A 22681-nucleotide genomic window follows, 5' to 3' on the forward strand; every position below is an offset into this window, starting at 1 on the left:
ATGGAGAGCGTGGGCAGTTGGAGGCAACAGCAGGTCCGGTGCTGGCTGCGAAGGACATGCTGGAGCCACATGTTGGCCATCCTTGAGTGCCAAACTGAGGAGGAAATGGGGGTGGGAGTTTACACTGGGTGTCAAAGAAAGTTCCAGAGCAGGAGAGTGAGTTGATAAGGTGTGGGAACCAGGAGGGATGCTGCGTGGGTAGCCAAGCCTGGAATGGGTGCCAGGCAGGGTGAGCTGGGACGCTAAGCCATCTTCCAGGTGAGAGGTGAGGGCTTTGGTGAGGGTGTGTACAGGGAGGATGTGGAGGAGGAAGAGACTGGGTGCAGGAGGTGCTTCAGAGACAAGCTCAGGACACCCTGCAGGGAAAAAGGGCAGGGCATCCCTGTGCCCTGAACAGCTGATCATCAGGATTTTAAAAAAAGGGGGGTGGGGAAGGAACTATGTCAAAATACTCATAGTCCATAATTCTGAAGATAGGAATATGGATAATTATTATCTTTGTTTTCAGTTTTTTAAATTAAAAAAAAGAGAAAGTATGAGATATGGGAAGAGAGGGATTAAAAGATGAGCAAACTCTTTACCTTAGAGGGAAAGTAAAGATGCAAGTGTTTCTGAAAAGGTTGGGGGTATGGGTGGGCAAGAGAGAATGGTTTGATTTTGAGAACCTTTTAATGGATGGGGCTTTGGATGTCTAAATAATAGACTATCTCTAGAAGGAGACTCAAGCATCCAGTAAAAGTAGTTATCATGGGTGGAGAATTAAGTGGCTAAAGAGTAAGATAGAAGGAGGCTACTTTCCCCTGTAAATCCTTTGTATCTTTTGAATCATATACTATCCCAACCCATTACCTATTTGAAAGTTCCACCTGAGGAAAAGAAAAGCATAGATTAGAGGAAAATGTTATTCAATTCACGAAAGGATTTACTATGTAATTTCCTCGGGTAGGGATTTGAAATGGCATTCAGTATACGGAAATTCTACTTTCAAACACATTTTCTGCAATATTGTTATTGCAATTCATTCATTCCAGCAACGTTGTTATGCAATCTAGTATGTACCTAGAAGATCTGTATACAAGATGGCATGCAATCCCCATCATGATATTCTCATAAGGGAGGTGTAATTAACAAACTAGATAATAAGCAAAGATAGGAGAACACGCTTGGAAGTTAACTTGCCAAAAGTCACACAGCTGATAAGTGGGAGAGTCAGGATTCAGATCTAATTTGTCTTATTCCATCTGGATTTGGTCTCTCTAGTACATAAATTACTTTCCTTGGAAGAACTCAAGCAGGGGCCTTGAGCAAGCAGACTGTCCTTCAAATGTCAAGGTACCTAGTTCTGTGTTGCATACATTATCCAAACTCATACACAGTACCAGTAAGAGGGAGGTATCATTGTGTCCACTATACAGAAGAAGAAACTGAGGTTTGGGAAAAAGAAAAGCAGTTTTGGAATAATGAGTGAAGCTCAATTTTGAAACCAGGGATGACTGATCTCTAAGCTCAAATTTTGAATCTCTTGCAATGTCATCTCTTGGTTTAATGCTCCATAAAGTGGAAAGATGAATTACCATTCCCCTGACACCTTCCTCAGATAGCAAACAAATAGGGAAGTCCAAGGACAGTAGCAGCTGTTCTTTGTCCACACATGGGTCATCAGGCATGGTCTTAGTGCACGCCTCCCCCATCTTCTGCAAATATAGGTAGACAGTGAGGGACTCCAGATTCTGCCAGAAGCAGTTCCCCACTTAAAGACTCTGCTTTGACACAGAGTTGACAGGGGGCCCATGGAGATTGTGGAAGTAGCTAAAAACAGAGGTTCCCAGAGGCCAGCAGGTTTTTTTAAACTTCCATTAAAATATTTTACTGATTTTTTTTTTTTTTTTTAAAGAATGGAAGAAAGGAAAGGAATTGTGCGTGAAGGGGTGGTGCAGGAAGTGGAAGGAAGACTTTTGTTCACCTGCGCATAATTTTCAGCCAAGGGGACAGTGAAGGTGTCTGCTGAAGCACTTCCCTGTGTGCAGGAAGCATCCGGCATTCTTCCTGCTGCACCGAGTAGCAGGGCAAGAGGGCAGGGCCTGTGGCTGTAGGACCCTTTCCACGGCCCCTTAGGAGCCACTCCCAGATTTTTAAATATTCTAGCTAAATCCTCCCTCCATACCTTCCCTGGGTCCTACCTCCTTTTCTCCTCTGGTGAACAAACGACTTATGTTTTCGTCAGCTTTTACCCTGCTGTGACCAAAATCACTGACAAGAGAAGGAAAAGTTTACTTCAGGCTCATGGTTTCAGAGTCTCAGTTCGTGGACGGCCAACTCCATTGCTCTGGGCCAGTGGGTGAGGAAGAACATCATGGTGGAAGAGTGTGGCAGAGGAAAGCTGATCAGGACATGGCACCAGGAAACAGAGAGAGACTCCCCTCACCGCAGACAAAATATATAAACGAAGGCAAGCACCAACGATCCGCCTCCTCCAGCCACACCCTACCTGCCTATGGTTACCACCTAGTTAATCCCCATCAGGAGACTGATGCACTGATTATGTTAAGAATCTCATAACCTACTTGCTTCACCTCTAAACTTTCTTCCATCATCTCGTCCATGAGTTTTTGGGGGCCACCAAAAACTCTAAACCGTATCAACCTATTACGCCCCTCCCACAGTGAACAAATGTGGCATACAGGATTCAGACAGAGTCCTTTCCCTACTGCGACAGGCTAGTGGGGTGGCAGAAATGTCACCAGGCAACTCTAAGGTAATAAGAAAAGCTAACACTAGTATAGCACTATCTCTGCCAGGCTTGTCCCCATTAGAACCCTATGAGGTAGGATACTACTTTCATTTCCATTGGAAGGGATGAGAAAATACAGGTGTAGGGAAATGATGTGATTCACACACCTGTAAGGGGCAGAAGCACAATTCAAATTCTGCCAGTGGATGCAGAGTCTACTCCATCTCTGTGCTAGTGTACAACAAAACATGAGAAAACACCTCATTTAATGTCCATAGTCATCCCTGTCAGTGTGTAGCCTTGTTTTACAGATTAGTAACTGTTTCTTCTGAAGGTGATGTTAGGGAGTAAATGAGGGAGCTGGGGTAGCAATTGGGTCTGTCTACCTGTAAAGACTGTGTCAGAGCTAATATAACCTGGAAGAGAGAAGTCTGTGTGTGTGTGTGTGTGTGGTGTGACCGTGTATGCATACAAATGCCTGATGAGTTGACCACTAAGGACTAGCCAGTCTATATCCTGATTCCATTACAAGGACACCCTTTCCGCTTCTCCCTGCTCTTCCTCTGAGTTTTGCAATGGTGCAGAATGTAGCAGCTCTGATCAGCTTCAGCAGGATCCTAGTGACCCCTCCATCCTTCCACATGTCCATGCACACAGACACCATGCACCTTGACTACCCTGATGACTCCCCTTCAGGTCCACCCTCTATTCCCTTTGCCCTCCTGTTAAGGCAACTCCCTACCCCCTTTGCCCTCCTGTGAAGTATAAAGGGATCATTTATGAAGAGGAAACTGAGGCTGAGAGAGAATGTCTCTAGAATAGTTGGTTCAGAAGAAATACAACGCAAGTCACATAAGCATTTTAAATATTCTAGTAGTTACATTAAAAGTGTGGGGTGTACCTGTAATCCCAGGGAGGCTGAGGTAGGAGGATCGAGTGTTCAAAGCCAGCCTCAGAAATGGTGAAGTGCTAAACAACTCAGTGAGACCCTGTCTCTAAATAAACTACAAAATAGGGCTGGGGATATGGCTCAGTGGCTGAGTGCCCCTGAGTGCAATCCCTAGTACCAAAAAAAAAAAAAAAAAGTGTGGGGCAGATGAATTTTCAGCATGTATTTCACATAATATATGTGAAACATTACCATGCAACATCACATTTCAATCCAGACAGTCCACATTTCATGTGCCCCCACACCAGAAGGAACAGTTCTGGAGGCATTTATTCAACAGATCACTGAGCATAATTGACTCCAGGATCTGGGCAGAGGAGAGAGGAATAAGCGATGGAACCGAGCAAGGTGTTAATTAAAAAAAAAAAAAAAGAGAGAGAGAGAGAGAAAGAGACTTGGATGAAAGATGAGGTAGCTGGGATTCTATTAAACAACACTGTTCAACTGTTCCACTCCTAGAGACTCCTTGGTTTCTATGTTGGTTTAATCCATGAACCATTAGAGGTAATGTACGTTGTTAGAAAGAAATTAGGCTACTGGAAACAGACATGAGTTCTAAAGCTGTATCTCACTTATTAGCTGTGTGTCATTGGGCAAGGCACCTAATCTCTCTGAACTTATTTTTAAAATAGAGACAATAAATCTGACTTTACATGGGCATTGTAAGAAAAATAATATTCTGTATGTGAACAGTTAGCACAAAGACCAAGGAAGGGATAGTGAAGGGACCTTCCTTATTTAATGTTTGCATGAGTTCAATGGGAAGAAAGGAAATATCGCTGGGTGTGGGGGGTCACCCCCACACTCTGATAGCCCAGGAAGGTGGCAGTCACCCAAGGCATATGACCTCTGAGTGTCCATATAATCTGCAGGGTCCACAGGCCAATTACAGACTAACTTGGAGGTGATTCAGATGGCTAGTAAAGGGCCCCCTCTGTTAGAATTTTAATATAAAATTGGTGATTCAGTGCACTTAAATGCAGTCATGAATTACATAGGGCTGCTCTAGTATTTTCATTTAGGGGCTGAGAGAAAGTGGGAAAGAATCATCAGAGACTGGCGAGAGAAAAAGAGGAGGCAATCTGTTTGCTGAACTAATGGATTTGCTCTTTGGGCCTCTGGTTCCTCTGTCCTCAATGGTCTCAGAGTCATTAAGAATATGGTAGTGGAGTGTATTGGGGACTGGATTGGAGCTGATTCCATACCTTTGTGATATCATCATAGTGTGTACTGCTGTTGGGTATAACTAAAAAATAAGAAATAAAAGATGAAATTAAAAAAAAGAATATGGCATAGCATTACCATAGCCTGATAAGAACAGCACTGAGCACTGGCCACTTCACATATTATACCCCATCTATACATCAGAAGAGGTCTAAGAGGTAAGAATCATCCTTATCTGATGGACAGACAAACCACTATTTGGAATATCAGTATTCCTTATCCAAGACCACACAAATCTCAAATAGTAGAACCCATATCTGAACTCAGCTTTTGTAAAATTTAAAAACCCTATGCTCCGTGTCATTAACTGTAGGGAAAGGCAAATCAACATCATATATATCATGTCATATCCAACAGGTTGGCCATTAGGTAAATAATGCAAAAAACAGATGTTGGTGAGGATGTGGTGAAATTGGAACCATCATAATTACTGGTGGAAATAAAAATTGGGACAGGCACTGGGCAAAACGGTTTGGCAACTCCTTAAAACAGAATTACCAGATGACCTAGGATTTCCATTTCTAGGCATATGCCCAAAATAACTAAAGAGAATGTATTCAAACAAAATTTGTTCATGGATGTTCATAGCAGCACTATTCACAAAGCTAAAAGGTAGTAACAAGTGCCCATCAGCCAATGGATGGATATACAAACTGTAGCATCCCACGTGGAATTATTCAGCCACAAAAGAAATGCAAACCCATGTCATGAACCTCATGAACATGTGCATGAACCTCAGCAACATATTGCAAAGTGAAAGAAGCTAGATATAAAAGATCAGATGTGGTACGATTCCAATTATATCAAACATTTAGAAAAGGTAAATCTACGGAGATGGAAAGCAAACGGGTGGTTGTCAGGGTTGGGAAGATGGAGGCGAGAACTAGGGAGTGACTGTTAATGAGCACAGGTTTCTTTTTGGGGTGATGGAAATGTCTTGGAACTAGACAGAGGTGATGGCTGCACAACCTTGCAAATGTGCTAAGTGTCAATGAATTATACACTTTAAAATGATTAATGGTTAATTTTACGTGATGTGAATTTTAGCTCAAAAGAATGTTCAAGAAAAAAAGACTGATGATAGGACTGCAGAATGGCAGAGGCGAGAGCTAGGAGGGAAAGGAAGAGGGACAGTTGGGACACAAGGTGAAGGTGTTGCAGAGCCACCTTGAAAGGGGCCAAGAGTTCAGACCTGCTGGGCTCCAGCTCAGTGTTTCAGGATGTAGAGGGTGATCATTCAGTCATCCCAGACGGAGGGTTCACCTCCGGTAATCACAGCGGTATCAGTCATCCCTTCATTCATGCAATACCCACCACGTGCCCACTCTCCCACACACTGTTCTAGGCACTGAGGATGAAGTGACTGAAACAGACAAAAGCTTCAGAATTCTTCTAGTTTGCTTTCTGGTGGGGAGGAATTTAAGATATTTTCGGCATAATATTCTAGGGCTTACCAAAGCCTTCTCTATGGGAATTCCATATGTCAATTTTGCTGGTAGAGATACTTGGAGGTATTTAGAGGTTTCCCTCAAATCACATGGATACCTGGGTAGCATACTAGGGATCTGATGCCACATTAGCTCCAGGAAAAATGAAGGCATCCAGAAAACCTGAAAGTGACATGAGGGGGAAGGCCAGAGCAAGAGGTTGCATGGTCTTTTCTGGGCTTCTAAGAGTTAACATGCTGCTATTCTTTGCAAATCTACCTTCTCTGCTTGGACTGCGCTGTGCATGGATCTGCTTCACCAGGCTCTGGTTGGCCCATCCTTCCACACTGCACCTCCTGCTCTTGCTATCATGATGGATGGTGGTGACATGGTAAATTATTCAAGCTCCGTGTCTTCCTCAAGCTGGTGACAGCGATATTGCATTTTTAGATTGCCCAGAACTGCGCCAGATAAAGAAATATATGGCTCAGGAATGCAAAAACCCATCTGACCCCCAACCATCCAGGGAATACAAATGGTGCCAGTCATGGGAAAGGGATAGAAGCAGGTTACAACTTCCCATATCCCCTAAACCACACAACTTCAATGGCTCTCGGCTCTGGGGCTAAAACACAGACATGCATTCACCTCTTGGAGGTATTTTGGCCACAATTATTACCTGTCATGGAGCCCCTGCTACAGGCCAGACACAGGGCCAGGCACTTTATATACAGGATACTACATATATTCTTGTACATCCCAAATGTGGACACAGGCTGAGAATAGTGGACATCATTACCTGTGGTCACACAGCCAGGTAAATGGCAGAATCTGGATTCAAATTCTGACTTGTCTGAACTCCCAGGAAAAAGGTTTCTGCAGTGTTTCTGGGATTAATGGTTAATTTGTAAAATGGGTCTTTATGGTAAAAAATTCTTATGATAAAAATATAACTTTAGATTACATAGAGGGAAATGAGAATAAAGACAAGGCAGGGATATGAAAGATGGTAGAATGAGACAGACATCATTATCCTATGTACATGTATGATTACATGAATGGTATGAGTCTACATCATGCACAACCACAGAAACAAAAAGTTGTACCTCATTTGTGTACAATGAATCAAAATGTAGTCTGTAAAAATAAAAAAATAAGTAAATAAAAATGTAAGTAATATGATTATTATGATTTCAGAAAAAAAATGGAAATAACCCAGAGGTCCATTTATACAAGATATTAAAAGATGATGTCATGTCTCTAAAATAGACTTTCATGAGACCATTAAATACAGTGACATCAATCTATATTTATTGACAAGCAAACTTTTCCATGATACATCATTGTTGACTGAAAAAGTATACAAGAAGAATACAAAGAGGGATCAACTTGGATAAGCCTCTGAACACCTGATAATATCTGGTATAAATTCTACTGCATGCATAATGAAAGTATTTATATTTTAATTTAAAAATAAGAAAGAAAGCAAAGAGTCATTCTGAGATATTATGATGTAAGATTCTAAACCAAGTGTAAAAATACATATCACAAAACTATAAGTATAAAACAATTCTATTATGTTTTTAAAACACACAAGCCAACAAAGATATTGCAGGAGATATGCTGAAGTATTAAAGTGGTTTTTCTTTGAATAATAAGATTTGGGGTATTTAAATTTTTTTCTTACTATTATTCATCTGTGTTTTATAATATGCCTCCAATGAATTCTAGTGCTCACTAATAAAAAGACAGTAAAATTATGTGCATTTAAAAATAATTTTTATTTTTGCAGTTTAAACCCATTCTTTATGAGACCTTTAGGGTGATACAGTCATCTCAGCGTGAAACTGTCCCATCCTGCAAGAAGGGAGACCAATTTATCTATGATGGGGGAGAAGCTCTCCCAGCCTAATTCACAATTATGTGAACAGGAAGATCTGTCTTCTGGAGCAACCTACTGCTCCTGTGGGAGACTGTATTTTCCAAAGAGGGCCATAACACAATCTGCCATTCCATACTTCCTTTGTCCATGTGACCTTTATCACTCCCCCCGTCATTTCCCTGCCCTTGGATCTGTGCTGGCCTTAGGGATAAGTCTGTAAACCACAGACACTGAGGAGGTACTGAGACCTTTGGGCGAGGCCAGGAGGTGATGCAGCTTCTGCCTGGCTCTCTTGAAACTGTGGCTCTCTGGACCTTCCCTGCACCTCACTGTGAGATTCACAGCTGTGGGCAGAGGCCACGTGTCAACAGTCCCCAGGTGATCCAAGCCTCCAAGACAGCCCAACCATCCCCAACGGCAAAAGGTGGGAGAAGCTTCTAACTGATTCCAATCTGAAGTCAGTCATCTGCATCACCTTAGATGTTGTGGAGTTTCCCAGATGAGGCCCAGTGGAGCTGAGATAATCCATCTCCCTTTTATCTTTTATGAATTCCTGACTCCTGGAATCCAGGACATAAGATTGTCATTTTAAGTCATCAAGTTTGGGATGGTGTAGGCAATCCGAACACTGCCCTCCCTCACCCAGTCCCATAAAAATATCCAGACCCCTTCTAAGCTGTCACCATATGGCAGCCCTAAACAATGGAAAGATGAACTAGTGTCCAGAGACCCAAGTCCTAAATTTGTCCTGTTAATCACCTGATGTGTGCAAAAGATATTAACATCCAGCAAGTACTGCAGGGCAGTTAACATCTTTCTTTCTTTCCCAAATATAGCAACTCATTTGACTCGCGTGATGACTGGATAAAGATAGGTTTTGCAATTGAAAGATGAAGAAACAGAGGGTCAGAGACACTACAAATGGCTTGCTTGCTCAAGGACACATAGATCATAAATGGAAAAGCAGAGAGAGAATGCAAAGGGAGGTCTGGAAGGTAAAGTTGGTTAAGTTGAGACTTTGAGATTGGTCAGGAATCAAGTCCCCTGTAATTTCCAACTCACAGATTCTGTGTGGCTATTCCTTTACCCAATTTTGATAGTCCTTCAGTTGTCTGAAGAATGCCATATGCCTGTCCACAATCTTTGCATTCAAGCTAAATATTCCCATTACTTTGTTTAGTTATTGTTTATTATATACTTAAAAAGCTATGTATTTTGGGTAAAAAATAGTTTACAAACAAAAAAAGCCCAAAGAAAAAATAATTAAGTCAAATACTATTATTTCCAACTGACTTACTTGATCTTTTTAGTTAGGCATAGGTTATTAAAATATGTCATTATCTCGTATAATGAGTATATCCTGTGAGTTTTGTAAAAAAAAAACTATGGATACACTAATTCATTTTTTTTCAGAAAAATATACTGGAATTCAATTTAATGTGTATCACTTTTTTGATTACATTATACATACATAGGTATATGTGTACATATATGTGTTTATCATGTGAGTTTGTACACACATATCTAGATATATATATATACATTCATATCTTCTTTGATACACTAAAAATATCCATATTCCCAAGACATCAATAGCAATTTCCTCTGAAATTTTCTTCTTTTTGATTCCCCACTTCCCCACTTAATGAAAATGAACATAGATTGCTTGAGGAACTAAAATAAGCTAAATATAATGTCATAAATATTATCCCATTAAGTATTCATTTCCAATACATTTTAATGTCTGCAAATATTTCACTGTATCAATATCATTTATTTAGTCAGTCCCCTATTGTTTAAATTTTACATTGTTTTCAAATTTCACTATAATATTGCATCACACATTCTTTTTTGTTTTAATACTGGGGATGGAACTTCGGGGCACTCAACCACTGAGCCACATCCCTGGCCCTATGTTTTGTATTTTGAGACAGGATCCCACTGGGTTGCTTAGCTCCTTGCTTTTGCTGAGGCTGTCTTTGAACTCCCGATCCTTTTGCCTCAGCCTCCTGAGCTGCTGGGGTTATAGGCATGTGTCACTGTGTCTCACACATCACACATTTTTTTTTTTTTTTTTTTCAGTTCTGGGATTGACGTCAGGGCCTCACACATGCTAGACAAGTGTGCTACCTTGAGTTACACTCTCAGCTCTAGAAAAATCTTTTTATACATCCTTGTGTATCCCAGTATAGAGTTTACTTGAAGGAAAAGAGGAAATTACTGGGTCAAAGATGATCATCAGACTTTAGGTTTTTGATCTGTATTGTTATCTACCAGAAAGGATATAGTGGTTTCATCCTGATCAGCTACATAGGAGAGGGGCTAGTTCACTATACCCTCTATAGCACTGGGTATTACATCATTGTTTTTAACAACTGGTTATCTTATATGCACTCTACATTTCAAATTCATTTTGTCATAGTCTTTTCAACATACTCCAAAGGCTCAAGTTGTTTCTGAGTTTTGAGGCCCAGAACCAGGTGTGACAGCACTTGCTATCTGACCTATGCTGAGCAGAAAGGGACCATAAGCTCCTTCTTCCCCAACGTGAGACTTCCAGTTGTGCGGTCCGGGGCTACTAAAACTTTCCCGGCAGCTGCCTTGTATTCAATATGCTCATGGTTCTTTGTTCACAGGCACTGCAAAAAAAGCTAGTCTTGCCCATCATGTATTTGTAGAATTGATTTTTCTCAACCAAAGTACAGAACATTTTGTACTACCAAATCGTATCTGTATATTGCAGCCCTTTCTTCTAGTCTCTCAAGATACTTTTCATCCTAATCCTCTGATCTCATGTTTTCACTGTTCCCTGACTGCATGTCCTCTATGAACTGGATAAACATGAAAAGAAGCAGGAGGTAGAAAAGGAATTAATAGGTACTAGGTACCTGTTAAACGTCAAGCAACTGGGTGAGAAGTTTATGTATGTTAAAATCAATTAGTACATATAATAGTATAAGTAAGTTGACATGGTCTTTGCCATTTTAAGTAATAGGAAATTAAGATTTTTAGAGAACATGTGTCTTGGGCAAGGCCACACAGTCAGAACAGAGAAGGAATGGGCTGAGAAGATTAATGGGTCCAGAATCCCATGGCAGGTCTTCTATTAGGCATTGACATCAGTGTTGGAGAAAACTGGATGGAAAACAGACCTTGACAGCTGATGGCTAGAGAACTCATCACAGGTTAATAGCAGCCCATTAATCAGTTCCCTTTCTGTAACTAAATAAAAATGGACCATCTGACTATACCATCAAGCAGTCTACATGTTTTTTTTTCCCTTTGGTTTAAAACATACATGGTTTATTCAATAAATACCTGTTGAAAGCCTATAATACCAAGAACTAGATATGGACTTCAGAATAAAGCAGAAATACTCTCTGACTTCAGGAGTTGACATTTAACTGGGGAGAAAGAATATTCAGATAAACACAAAAATGAATATGTTCATGAGATGCTTGGAAAATATCTTGTTGATGTCTAGATATCCTGTGTCTGCAGTTTCTCCCCGTCTGCCTGGGCAACAAACCCAAAGTAGACATGCAGTTCTCCTAGCATTATTTTTAGTGTACCCGTGATAAAGATCCTGTAATGTCCCTAGTTTTCCTTCTGACACACCCACCATGAATATTTGACCAACTGACTATCCTTCAAGAGAATCAAATTCAAGTTTCCAAATGCTTTACCATCTATTTGTAAGCAGAATCAGATGGGTCTTTCAGAATTTTAGAGGCTCCTCTGCCTGCCTTGATTTCTTTAAGATAATAACCAACTCTGTGGTTCTGAAAACATATCCTCAAATCATTTTAGCACCTGGAAAAGTAATTTGCTTGCACCTGGAGACAGAAGTTGAAGCAGACACTTCAAAGCAAATACTACCTCCTTTGTATGTGTGGTAGACTCCATTCCTTATGAAACATCTTTATTCTCCCCTTCTGGTTTCTGGTTTTTTTTTTTTTTTTTTTTTTTTTTTTTTTTAACCCTAGATCTAAGTGACAGATCTGACAGATTCAGAATGAATTTAGTTCTCTACTTTCATCTGGTAATAAGGTTTCAGTTGTTTCATGCAACGGGACAATCATTTTCTTGTTCTTATTGTTCCAGAAGCAATTTTAAAAGCTTGTTTTATTTTTGTTTGTTTGCTTTCAAATTTGCCCACCATGCATTGACAAATTTGAAGTCTCAGCCTTTCCAGGAGTAATCTCATAACTTTGGGCTAAACTGATATGCATGTTGGCCTTTCTCTCCAAATCTTTTCATTTTCTGTTCAAATAATCTTCTCCCTCTGTGTTTTCCAGTGTCCTTCCTCTTTGTAGCTATGTGTGATTATTTGTTCAGTTTTTCAAGCTTTCAGAGTCTTCCTCTCTACAATACATCTATTTCATTTTAGAGTCTCTGGCCATAGGACTAAAAAGAGCTATCCTCTGCTATTAAAATATTATGTGTATATGTGTTCATAAAATTTTGGTTATAATTTTTCATCTTTTGAAATAGAAATGTTCGTTCTTGTTTTACTAATATCCAGTGCTGGCAAGGGTTTTATGAAATGATCATTTTCCTAAATTGCTGCAAGCAGTGCAAATTTGTACAGCCCTTTTGGGAAGCAATTTGGCAATATAAAAAGTCTTAAAAAAAATGTCCATCTCTTTTGAACCACTTCTGGGAATTCACCCTAAGGAAACCATCCTAAATATAGGGAAGGCTTTATGCACCATTAAACTCATTGTAATATTATGTATAAATATTAGAAAATGGAAAATAGCCTGAATGTCCAACTTGAGGGGAACAGTGAATGATGTTAGAATATCGCACAGGCTTTGATGATGATGAATATTAGAGAAATACTTACGTTGCAATTCTGACTTTTAAGAAGGGAGATAGAAAATGCAAATTATATATTAATAATGATTAATATCAAATAGATATGAGGTTCTGCCTATATTGTGAATAAGATAGTAATAATACTACCCTCTTGCAGATAACAATAAATTCTGGACAAAATACATAATACTATTAACTAATGGTTCTGGAAAGAAAATAAAAGCAGGTGTATTTTGGAAAGCAGTTGAAAACTGGAGGAAGCAGCCAATATAGAATGAATTTCCTATTTTCAAGGTTTTCCTTTATGATTAAGACACACTTAGGCATGGCTCAAGGCAACCAAAGCACCGAAGAAATCTGACTGTCATTCTGAAAGGTGACTCAATGGATGGATTTCAGATCAGCAAATGATACCAGAAAGTCAGAGAAAAATCAAGAAAAGAGAGACCAAGAAAGGAAACCTACAATCTGTAGGTAATCACTGCTATATCTCCACTGATCTCTAACCATATATGCAGACTCCAATAAGCTCAGTTGAAGATGATGAAAAACCTGAGATTTGAACTCCTTCACACCACAGTAAAGACAGTTAGAATCTAACCAAATTAACTGTCTTGAAAAACAAAATGTCACCATTTCATAGAGGAATATAACGTAACCCAAGAGTCTCCAGGCAATAAATTCACAATCTCCAAAATTCAGTCTGAAATTACTTCACATATGGTGAGCCAAGAATATTTTTATCTATTTGCAAGGAAAAAGATAATCAGCAAAAGCCAACTGTAAGATGATCTAGATGCTAGGATTGTCACAAACGCTATCACCTACAGCTGTGAACACTTAGGTAAATGATGTAATAAATAAAATTGAAAACTCATATGAGCAGATGCATGCACAAAAACCAAATGGAGATTTTAGAATTGAGAAACAAAACATAAATAAACAAGATCTCTGAATAGGTTTAAAAGAATGGAGAAACTCATGGTCTTGAAGAGAGAGTATTAGAAATTTCCCAATCTGGAGAAGAGAAAGAAGAAAGGTCACAAAACTTAAACAGTGACTAAAGCACCCTTAGGACAATATCAATAATTCTAAAAACAGATAACTTGGGTCTCAAACAAGGAAAAGAAAAACCAGTGAGACAGAAAAAAAGTAATAAGTGTTAAAATTTATCAAATTTTGTGTAAGACAAATAGAAAATTCACAAGGCTCAGGAAACAGTAAACAAGGTGGACATGAAGGAGGAAAAAGTCAGTAGAGTAGATGAAGGGGATTGAGGAGGAGGAAAAAGGAAGAACTGGAATGAATCTGACCGAACTTTTGCATGTGAATTCACAAAGAGGCACAGTAGGTTCTGGAATCAAATATATCCACAGGACACTAATTAAAAAAAAGAAAAAAGTAAACTTTAAATCAACTGATGAGGGCTCAGTGGAATGGAAGGAAGGAAGAAGGTCAGGTGGGAAGTGCTGGGGATGAATTTTGGAGTAGGTTGTATTCCATGCTTTTGTGACAATGCCTGGGTGTATCCTGATGTTGTTTATAATGCAAAAGAATAGTAATTTTAAAAACCTACAATTTGAAGGGAAGGAATAAAACTATATTTGCTTGTAGTTGGTGTGAAAAATAACTTACAAAAATAATCACAAAGAACCTATAAAACAACTATTAGAATAAGTGATTTTAGTATGTTTAAAAAATAAAATGTGTAAATATGCAAAAAGCTAATTGCATACATACTGGCAGTAAACAACTAGAAAATGAAATTTCAAAAGCAGTTCCACTTACAATAGTAAAAAAACACTCTGAAATACTTAATGATATATTTATCAAAAGGCATATGTGATCTCTTCAATGAAAACAACAGAACACTGACAAAAGAAGTTAAACAAAATCTAAATAAATGGAAATATTAGGCTTGTGGTTTGCAAGACTGTATTTTTTAAACTGTCATCCCTCACAAGTTTATCTCTCAATTATATGCGATCCTGGTTATAATCCTAGTAGGCATATTTTCAGTACAAATTAGTGAGATGATTCTAAAATTATACAGAAGTGCAAATACCTCAAAACAGCAAAGTTCTTTTTAAAGTACAACAATGTTGATTACACTACCTATTTTCAAGACCTACCATACAGTCCTAATAACCAAGGAAGTGTGGCGTAAGCTAAAAACCAGGCACACAGAACAAAGAAACAAAACAGAGAATTCAGAGATAGATATAATTTAATTTTTATAAAATTGCCAAAGGAAAGTCTTTTCAACATATGGTGCTGGAACAACTGGAGAGTCATATGACAAAGGAAATGAATATAGATAGCCCCTTAGTCCACAACATTCATACATATTAACTTAAAATGGATCACAGAACTGAACGTAAAAGCAAAACTATAAACCTTCTTAAAAAAAAAAAAAAAAAGCAAAATAGAAAATTCTTTCTGACATCATAATGGATGAAGGTCTTAGGAAACTAAATGCATGAACCATAAAAGCAAAAGTATAAAAATTGTTTTTTATGAATAAAAAATTTTGCTCTTCAAAAGACAAAACTAAGAAAGGGAGAGACAATCCACAGAGCAGAAGAAAATATTTGTAATATATATATATGAAAATGAATTGTTTCTAGAATATATGGATACTCCATATCACTCTATCATAAGGAGATAAACAATCTAGCTACAAAATCTGCAAAAGTTCTGAAGAAAATATGAATTCAAAAATTCAAAAATATGAGTTCCAATAAGTAGGTGTTTAAATCCTCAAACTCTATAGGTATTAGGAAAATTCAAATTAAACCCAAGGGCAATGCCATTGTAGAACCTCTAGATTGGCTACATTTAAAATTAACAATTTTGACAAGGATTTGGAAAAAGTAACACCCGTACATTGTGCTGATGACAATGAACATCATGCATCTACTTTGAAAAATAAAAAAAAAATCTGTTTTCTCAAAAAGTTAAACCTATAATAATAACTATACGATCCAGATAGTACAGTCCTAGTTATTTATGCAAGAGAAATAAAAATGTACGTCCACACTAAGACTTATACGTGAATGTTCATAGTGCTTTTATTCATTGCAAAGAAGCAAAGAAAATGGAACCAATTATAATGTCCATCAATAGGTGAACAAAGGAAATAGAGCATTTCCATATAATGCAATAGTGTTTAGCATTAAAAAGGAAATACTGAGATGTATAACAATATGGGTAGATCACAAAATCACTATGCTGAAGGAAAGACATCAGACACAAAGGAGTATATAGTATAAGATTTCATTCAAATGAAATACTGAGAAAGGCAAATCCAGTCTATGGTGACAAAAAGCCAATCTGCATTTAGGTGAAAAGAAGGTCATATGGCAAAGGGTCAGAAGGATTCTTTGGGGAAATGTTCCCTGAGGTATTTGCATCTATCTTCCCAAACTCACTGAATTGCAAACTGTAAACTGAAGTAGTTTATTGTGTGTAGTTTACTGTATATAACTTGTATTTAATAAAGTTGATTTCTTTTTGAGGTACTGGAGATAGAACCCAGGAGCACTATAACACTGAAATACATCCCCAGCCTTTTTTATTTTTTATTTTGAGATAGGGTGTTGCTAACTTGCTCAACCTGGACTCAAACTTGTGATGCTCTTGCCTTAGCCCCCCTAGTTTCTAGGATTACAGGCGAGTACCACCGCACCAAGCTGAAAATTGATTTTTAAATTGCACATTTAGAAAAATATCAATAAAACTTTGTAAAAATCATAACAAAACATCAATGTTGGTGTATTTAGATGATGAAATTACATGAGTTTTTTTATTTTTCCTTTTGTACTCTGGGGAATTTAAGAAACTTTCCTTAAAGAACATTAATCATTGAAAGAAAACCATGGCATATATCAAATTAAGGACAACATTGTGATACTGGTTAAATATATAACTGAAATTTATTCTTTAAGACAACTTGTTACTGAATAACCTCTTCTTGGTGGTCATACTTAAGAAATGGTAAAGACAAAGTAAAGGAAATCTCAGGTGGTTGAGTGGCCTCACTTCTCCGTGTTTCAGGTATGAAATTGGAACAGAGACAATTGAATAATTCATCACAAATTGTGTTTTTAGCAGAATAATTCTTCCTCTAGCTATCTAGATAACGGAGGCTTTCCTTGATACACTACATTAGTTCTGAATTAATCTATTTATTTGAAATTCATCCTATATATCCATGATGGAGTAGAAAAAAATTATTTGATTTGAAGTGAGAATGACTTCAGAGTGAGAATACCTCAGTTTGTGTTTTGGCTCTCTAATTCTGTGTTTCTGTGGCTTGCTCACCTTAAATTTCTGACATTAAGATCAGAAAAGTTCCTGCAGCTTACCTAGTTTTTCAGGCTAGAGTTAGACTGAGAGAAACCAGTCACCATTTGAGGTCTGCCTCTCCAAAGACAGCTATGTTGGAGAAGTCACATGGAGGAAAATGAGCCCACAGTCCCAGTGGAGTTCCAAGACAACAGGTAACTTTAGCAGTCATGTGGGTGGCCATTTTGGATGTTCAGCCCCGCTGAACTTTTAATGCTTTCAAATGATTACAGCCCCGTCTAATGTGTGACTGCAACCACATGAGAGACCCCAAATAAGAACCACCCAACACACCCATCCCAAATTCCTGATCCATAAAATTGTGAGTTATATAAAAAAAAAGACGGGTGGTTGTTTTTATCCACAAAGTTACGGAATAATTTGTTAGATAGTAATAATCACCATTAACATTAACCTTTGGTGAGCTGCTTATCCTCTTTAAAGTTTAAGTCTGGCATCTTTAAGATGGGAATAGTACTTCTCAATACTGGTGTTCATGGTTTAACAGATTACATATTAAAAGAAAATATTTTGAGTTTAATTTTATTCCTACTTTTTGGTTGTTGTCTACTCAATGCATTCATTGAATACCTACTAGGTGTTAAGCCTGTGAGGGAGGCTAGGGGCATGCCCATTAGTAAGATACACTCCTTCCCATCAGGGGACACACATTTGGGTGAGGGAAGTCAGCAACACACCTGGAGACAAAGTATAAGAACACATGTAGGTAAGTAAGGGAGCTGTGGAGACACATGGCAGGGGCTTGCTCACACCTCTAGGAGTGGAAGAGAGAATGGTCAGGACAGATTAGATTTGTGTTGGTTGGGATATGCCTGAGAGTGGAGAAAAGACAATCATGCAAGACAAAAGAAGAATCAGGCTTAGCTCTGTACTCAGGAAATTGAAAGAAGAGAGGAGACATGAACTTCCATGAAGAGAAAGTAGGGGTTTCTAAGACCTGTGCAAATCTTGGTTAACACTTTAAGACTGGATGGTACTACAGGGTCTGATTCCTATTCATCATTCTTTCTAAGCAAGAATAATCAACAAAAACATGTGCTGAAATAAATGGACTCAGATAATTGCTAACTGGAAAAACTTTGGAAGATCAAAGTGGGAGACAAAGCTAAGGTATGAGGTTTCATTAAAAATTTCTCATTCTGCACAGGGCCAGGATAGAAGAATTGCAACGCTGGGAGGCAACGGAGGGAGCTTGGCTCCAAAATCTTGGCAACATTCATTTTTCAAAGCAGGTCAAGCTGCACAGGAATTTGCTTGCCTTCAATGGGCTGGTAGCGGTCCTGTGGCTAATGGAGTTGTTTCTGGATTTCCAGATGACAATGATCATCTTAAAAAGAGTGTATGTGTGTCGGGGGGGAAGTTCCTGGCATCAGCGAAATAGCACTTTCCCATTCATCATCCGATTAGGTCCATATAATACTTCCATAATATAAGCAGACGGTCATATTACTGACATGTGAGGCCATGTGTCTAGGAGATGGCAGAAAAGAGCTAAATTAAGATCAGCTCGGGGTCTTCACACCCAGAGCTGTCCCCCATATCTCTGCGGACAGTATGGTAACTTAATGCTTTGGAATGGGGACTGGTGGTGGTAACAGTGATGTTTTCAAAGAGCAATCAATGCCTCAGGCAGGTGAAAATGAGAGGGAAGGGGCATATATAGGGGATGGAAGACCTCAGTCTCCCTTTAGCTGGAAAAGGCTCATTATTCTCTGTGGAAGACTTATGGTAGTCTCTATACAAATGCTAAATTTAATTAGCTCAGATCCAAGTGAAAGGGACTAAATTCAATTTGCTATTTGCACTTGTTCTTTCTTGGACAAGTTTAGGGTTTTAAACAGCTTTGGGAGAGTTGGGGGGAAAAATTAAAAAGGAAAATCAAAGGGAAAAACAAAGCAGTTCCAATACCCAGAGGTGTGTCAATAATGCTGTTTTAGTAAAGAATGGGATGTTATGGTTTAGGTATGAGATTTCCCCCCAAAAGCTCATGCCCATCTCACAAGGAAAAATACATTTAGTATATTTCCAAGAGTCCTCATGTTCAACAGTTTCAGCATTGTCAAAAGTCCAGGTTTGTTTGGTAGTGGGAAAAGATCCCCCCATAATGTCTCAAAATATATGCAAGGATGTTTCCCCTTGCTCAGATCTTGGTGTGACCCCTAGTACACAGTAGGTGCTAACAAGTGCTGTCCAGAAGGAATAAACCAAGAGCACTTCTCACTGGTACCTCCCATGTTGCTGCAGATGTTCTCCAATGTAATCCTGTTTGCTGAGTTATTAGCCTGTTAATCCCAAACAGAAAAATCCCACATGTGCTGACGGACGGCTTCTCCTTTCCCTGAGCTACCACCCCCCTCATTCCTGCTCTATTTCCATCCCAGTAGAAAATAGCATCTTTTCAAAGCAGTTATCACAGTCCATCTTTCTTCAGACATGGCAATCAATCCCAGGGTGACCTTCATAAGCCTCTAGGTGTGAGATCCTACCCAAAGGACCCAGTATCTCATAACAGTAGAAAGGAATGCAGGTGAGATCCTTTTGTAAAATCGCTGTTATCTAAAAAACATGATTATTGACCTTTCCCCATTCCCCACAAGTGTAAAAGTGCCAGCTAACTTCATTATTGCTTAAAAAGATGCACAGGTCAGTGCTACGGAAAGAACTATTAACTAAAGCTTAGATTTCCTGGGTCCTCGTCAGTGTGGTCATATGGCTTCAGGTACACCATTTAACTTCCCTGTTTTCTCTCCTGATAAAAGAAAAAGAATTCTATATTCCCTATATAGACTATAAGTGATCATCCATTCAGATGAGATACGACCATTTGGTCAAGTACATATCCCTGTTCTTCTCTCTCAAACAGGTCATTGTGCCAGTCCCCCATCCTAGACCTCTAGCCCTGACCTTAACTCAGATGGTAGTCATCACTGACCCCTTTCTTTGTCGTCTAGAGAACAGCCAATCTATACCCATAGCCCATTTCTCTACTTGAGAACACATTCTTAAGTTTAATCTTTTCTCATCAGCTTGACAGCTGCAACCTTAGATTCAGCTTTTCATCCTCCCTCTGACTATGACATGAGCTTTCTGCCATTCTCCATCCTTCTCCTTTAATATTCCCAAGGTGTATTCTATACAGAGAGGTGGTATAATAAATATAAATCAGAGCCATTCCTTCTCTTTGAAAGTCTCCAATGGCTGCCCATCCATCTTAGGACAGTGCTCCAGAGTCCCCACTGGATCCTAATCATGTAGCCCCAGGCTAATGCCCCAGCCTTGTCTCCTGCCAGCTCACAGTGCTCCCCACTCACCCAGGCTGTCTTGCTGGCCATCAAATACATTAACCTTGATCTAGCCTCAGGATGATAATACAGCTCTCTCCCTGCCTGGAATGCACTTTGCCTACTTTATCCAGATCTCTGAACACCTGTCACCTCCTCTGAAAAGCCTTTCCTCACCACCTGCATCTTCTAACCTTCCCTTCTCCTATTTTAATTTTTTTTGGTAGCTCTTATTACTCTGAGATGAAGTCCTATCCTCAAGTGTTATCTTACTCTTACATTAGACCAGAACTTTTGGGGGCTCAGGACCCCTTCTTACCACTACCCCTCTATATTTAGTCCAATGCCTGATATAAGTACTTGATAAATATTTATTGAATACATGAATAGATATTGCTTATGAAAACCTCAAAAAGTTCAAAACTGAATCACTGAAGGAAAATTATAAATGATCTGCTCAGGTAGACAGACCAACCAAAGGAGGAGCAGATTTACATGGAAGTGTGTAAATCTCTCTCAAACACATATAGTTTTCAAGAACTCACCTGTTTGGCTTAGTGAAGAACTCTGGGGAATGAAGGAAAGAAAGTAATGAATTTTATTTTACTAGGTATGGTATGTTATTTCCCAATGCTCTGAAGTTCCAAGGAATTGGCTCCAAGCTTAAGGAATGGAAGGCCAACTTTAGGACAGGAAGGCCCCTAATACGGATAAGATGTGTTTTTCCATATGTGTTCTGAGGGGAAGGTGGACTGGGCAGTGGCCCACAGAGGCCTCTGTCCTCCCTCCACTCTCTCATCTGCTGGTTCCTGAATTTTTCACTCCACAGTTAATGCCATCACATATACTTATGAGTTCTAAGATGACATGTGACTGGGTACTAGCTTTTGGATCTGCTTCTTTCTTACTATTTGGGCTTGAAGAAATTACTTAATATTTCTCTGGTCCTTTCAAAATTATTTAATTTATTTATATAAAAAAGAGACACTAATCCCTACCTTTTCAGCCTTCTTTTGTGATAGGACCTGGCTGAAGAATGACAAAAATTCAAAGCTCATACTTCGGTGTTGAATGTTACCCTAAATTTCATAGGAAGTTTTTTAAGGTCTGATTTTAGGAGTTCTCCTGTATGTAGATTGTTTTTCCAGATAGAGTGAACACTAGAATATGAAAAGGCATATAACTCTGCACAGCTATTGTTTTATATTAAAGAAAATGATATATATTAAGAGATTATGTAATTTTGAAACACTGAATAATTACAAAATATTCTGGCTTTTGTTAAGTATGGGGGAGATACAAAACTCTGGAACAGAAGAAGGTGGTGGTTCATGTGGAAACTTTATCATACCTCTCTGAGAATGACTGAAAACTCCACCCTCCCACACAGAGAACTTCCTGTAAAGTGAGTCATCATCTTCTGATGACAAGTCTTTGTCCAACATCGAGTGCACGCCCAGTTTCTGGACCTGAGCCAGTGATTGAAGGAAAGCCTGGGATCCATGGAGCAGGCTGGAACCTCACGGCAATCGTATATGGTAATGGCTCCTCCAGGCCTTCCCAGAGGGACTCATCGCCATTTGGATGATTATACACTAGTGTAAGGAGAATATCCATATGTTTCAAAGTCAGGTGAATGCAAGTGACATTGGTACCCAGGGACCCAAGGAACACTTAAGAGTGGAGGATATATGGTCAGCTGTGTAACAGAATGCAATACTGACCTAGGTCCAGGTAACAGGGATGGTCATTTCCCAGTTCCCAAAGGCACACTGCCATGGACATGCTTACTACTTGGAAGAATCCTCCTCTCATTGTTTCTTTGAATTCTGTGACAAAAACATCCTCATGGGGAAGGCAAGTGTGGGCATTTCCATCAGTATCCAAGGGAGGAAACCCAAACCAGTCCCTCCTCTTGAGGGCAATGGAAGTGATTGGGATACTCTAGAAGACCTTATGGATGCAGGAGCTATGGTCTTCTTCATATCTATATTTAAT

The 22681-nt window shown here is 39.0% G+C and overlaps 1 protein-coding gene across 3 annotated transcripts in view; it reads right to left on the reverse strand.

The window, feature by feature from the left end:
- The window catches only part of ASTN2 (astrotactin 2), an 883413-nt gene that overhangs the window by 600284 nt on the left and 260448 nt on the right, over window positions 1–22681 (reverse strand). The window lies entirely within an intron of this gene.

This window comes from Sciurus vulgaris, assembly GCF_902686455.1.
Source record: "Sciurus vulgaris genome assembly, chromosome: 15".
In the NCBI taxonomy this organism is placed as follows: domain Eukaryota; kingdom Metazoa; phylum Chordata; class Mammalia; order Rodentia; family Sciuridae; genus Sciurus; species Sciurus vulgaris.